General features: G+C 46.0%; 1 pseudogene; it reads right to left on the bottom strand.

Moving 5' to 3' along the window:
• Positions 1-1,134: 1,134 nt before the first annotated feature.
• Positions 1,135-1,252, bottom strand: LOC126485248 (5S ribosomal RNA; annotated as a pseudogene).
• Between the last annotated feature and the right edge of the window lie 1,984 nt (positions 1,253-3,236).

Raw genomic sequence — 3,236 nt, 5'->3', positions numbered from 1 at the left:
CAAGCAGAGGGATCACTTCTTCGAGCGCAGCTGTACCTGAGTGACAGGTATGACGTTACAAAACATCAGATAAGTAATGGACGAGCACAAGTACTCTAAGGGGAAGCAGCTGTAGAACAAAAAGTACACCGCCGTGATGAAATCAGCGAAAGCATCTCAGCAAGTGACGGGGGGCTTCGCAACCCGTGAGCACAACACAAGCCGCTCTCTCAGCTGCAGCAAAACATGAGCATCTCTGCCGCGCAAGTTCCTCCTTGTTGTTTGTCTCCGTCTACAGTAATTTCTCTAGATAAAAGACTCTGAGAGGTGCAAGGCTCTTCTGTGCGCCTGCATTTGGCCAACTAAAGAAATTCTGGTGCAATAGGATGCACACTCCGTACTCGATAACTTTTCATGAAATTCAACGCAGAATGAAGGACTCGCTGTAGCATGTCCAGAAATGTTCCTTTGTCCTTTCGTGGCACTGACGCAGGAAATGGCGGCAGGCGTTCATGAAACAAACTGCGGGAAACATTTATCTTTTGGCTAAAGCTCCCTTTTTTTCCGTGTTTCCTTCGTAGTATTTAATATGGAAATACGGTTCTGGCTTGAGAAAGCGTAAATTCTTCTTTTTTAACACCCAAGCATGTTTCGGCGAAGTTTCACCATCGTCAGTGGGTTCGTTTATTTTCTATAAACAAAAGTAAACACACTCAACTTACATACACACGCCCCCGCTCCCAGTCACCAATTCACAAAGCTCATTCTTAATCAGCATATCCTAATAACATTTTCGAATACTGTTACTTTAATGTAATAAACGATAGGTAAGCAATGAAGAAAAAAATCTGTGTTGACGAGAATATATTATAACGACAAGATGTCTAACAGTAGCAAAGCTGAGAAAGCAATAGTTTCATTTTAGGCCAAACATTCTGGTACATATATGTAAAGCACTCCGTCTTCAGGCCACAAGCGGCCCATCGGGACCATCCGAGCGCCGTATCATCCTCATCTGAGGATGCGGATAGGAGGGGCGTGTGGTCAGTACACCACTCTCCCGGTCGTTATGATGGTTTTCTTTGACCGGAGCCGCTACTATTCGGTCGAGTAGCTCCTCAATTGGCATTACGAGGCTGAGTGCACCCCGAAAAATGGCAACAGCACGTGGCGGCCCGGATGGTCACCCATCCAAATGCCGGCCACGCCCGACAGTGCTTAACTTCGGTGATCTGACGGGAACCGGTGTATCCACTGCGGCAAGGCCGTTGCCACATATATGTAACATAATATTAAAAAATGTTGATCTACTGCAGATGATAAATTGGAGTAAAATATCGGCGTTACTGAAAATATCAGACAGCCACAGAGCATCAGTATATGATACTAAGGTACGTATTATTTTTGTTGGTAGTTTTATAAATGAAAATACCATAATCTCAAAAGCATATGTATTAGCATACAAATTTTCCTTACATATTATTTGACAGAAAATAAATGACTCCATTGACGACAGTGAAACTACACCAAAACATGTTTGGGTGTTACACTAGACGAATTTGTGTTTGCTCAAGGCAGAACCGTATCTTCATAATTATACGAGTATATGGGGAAAAGTAGTTTTCACCATCCTCATGACTTTCGATGTATTTTTAAGGTTTTTTTTTTACCGGAATCCTCTCTCCCAATACCCTTTCGACCACAGTAAATCGCTGTTTACCATAGCCATGTGTGTAATCGAGGAGAAGGTAAACCTGAATTCTCAGTGATGTGAAATGCATTTCAAACTAAGTTCGCGCACTAAAAAAACATAAAAAACGGTTGAAACTTCCTGACGGATTAAAACTGTGTGCCAGGCCGAGACTCGAACTCGGGACCTTTGCCTTTCGCGGGCAAGTGCTCTACCTCTTGGAAGGTAGGAGACGAGGTACTGGCAGAAGTAAAGCTGTGAGGACGGAGCGTGAGTCGTGCTTGGGTAGCTCGGTTAATAGAGCACTTGCCCGCAAAAGGCAAAGGTCCCGAGTTCGAGTCTCGGCCTGGCACACAGTTTTAATCTGTCAGGAAGTTTCATATCAGCGCACACTCCGCTGCAGAGTGAAAATCTCATTCTATAAAGAACGGTTTTTCAACATGGGAAGCTGCCCGCCGAGTTGACGTAGTTCAGGGGAACGTCATTCGAACATTCAACCGCTGTCATGAGAAAACATTAAAGATCTTGAAGGTCTGCCATTTAGTGCTCGTCCGCGGCCAACAGCGCAAGCTGATGAAGGCTACCTATTAATTATGAATCATTGGTATCTCGAATCGAACCCAGCACAACTGCACTATGGTGACAACTGAGAAAGCTGTGCCGACGAAGACAGTGTACAACCGTCCTCACACTTTTAGTTTGGTCTCCAGGTGTTGATCAAGCACCGAGACGCGTGAAGAAGGCGGGGAAGGGAATATCTGGAATGGAATCTGGTTGAATGGCGTTTGCTTTTCTTCACCGACAAGTTTAGCAGTGCTGTAATGCCTGATGATTGTCACAGAGGAGTGTGGGGGCCCCAGGTACCAAATGCAGTCCAGGAAGATAGAAAACGCCGGCCGGAGTGGCCGAGCGGTTAAAGGCGCTACGGTCTGGAACCGCACGACCGCTACGGTCGCAGGTTCGAATCCTGCCTCGGGCATGGATGTGTGTGATGTCCTTAGGTTAGTTTACCGAGCGAGGTGGCGCAGTGGTTAGCACACTGGACTCGCATTCGGGAGGACGACGGTTCAATCCCGTCTCCAGCCATCCTGATTTAGGTTTTCCGTGATTTCCCTAAATCGTTTCAGGCAAATGCCGGGATGGTTCCTTTGAAAGGGCACGGCCGATTTCCTTCCCAATCCTTCCCCAACCCGAGCTTGCGCTCCGTCTCTAATGACCTCGTTGTCGACGGGACGTTAAACACTAACCACCACCACCACCACCTTAGGTTAGTTAGGTTTAAGTAGTTCTAAGTTCTAGGGGACTTATGACCACAGCAGTTGAGTCCCATAGTGCTCAGAGCCATTTGAACCATTTTGAAGATAGAATACCATAGAGGCAACACCGCGACCAGAGTGAAGCAAAATGAACAAGCCTCTGCCACGTTTTCTGAAGCCAAAAAGAAAAAAAAAGGGAAAGAAAAGGGAGTGATACGTGACAGTGCGTAAGGAAATCACATCTGTCTGCGTTTGTTAACAACATTGCCTCTGAGTATAGCGCCCTAACACTTGATATGCATCGTCTCTTG

Source organism: Schistocerca serialis, chromosome 6, assembly GCF_023864345.2.
Source record: "Schistocerca serialis cubense isolate TAMUIC-IGC-003099 chromosome 6, iqSchSeri2.2, whole genome shotgun sequence".
Lineage (NCBI taxonomy): Eukaryota > Metazoa > Arthropoda > Insecta > Orthoptera > Acrididae > Schistocerca > Schistocerca serialis.
The sequence above is the reverse complement of the archived record's forward strand: the minus strand, read 5'-3'. Positions and strand labels throughout refer to the sequence as shown.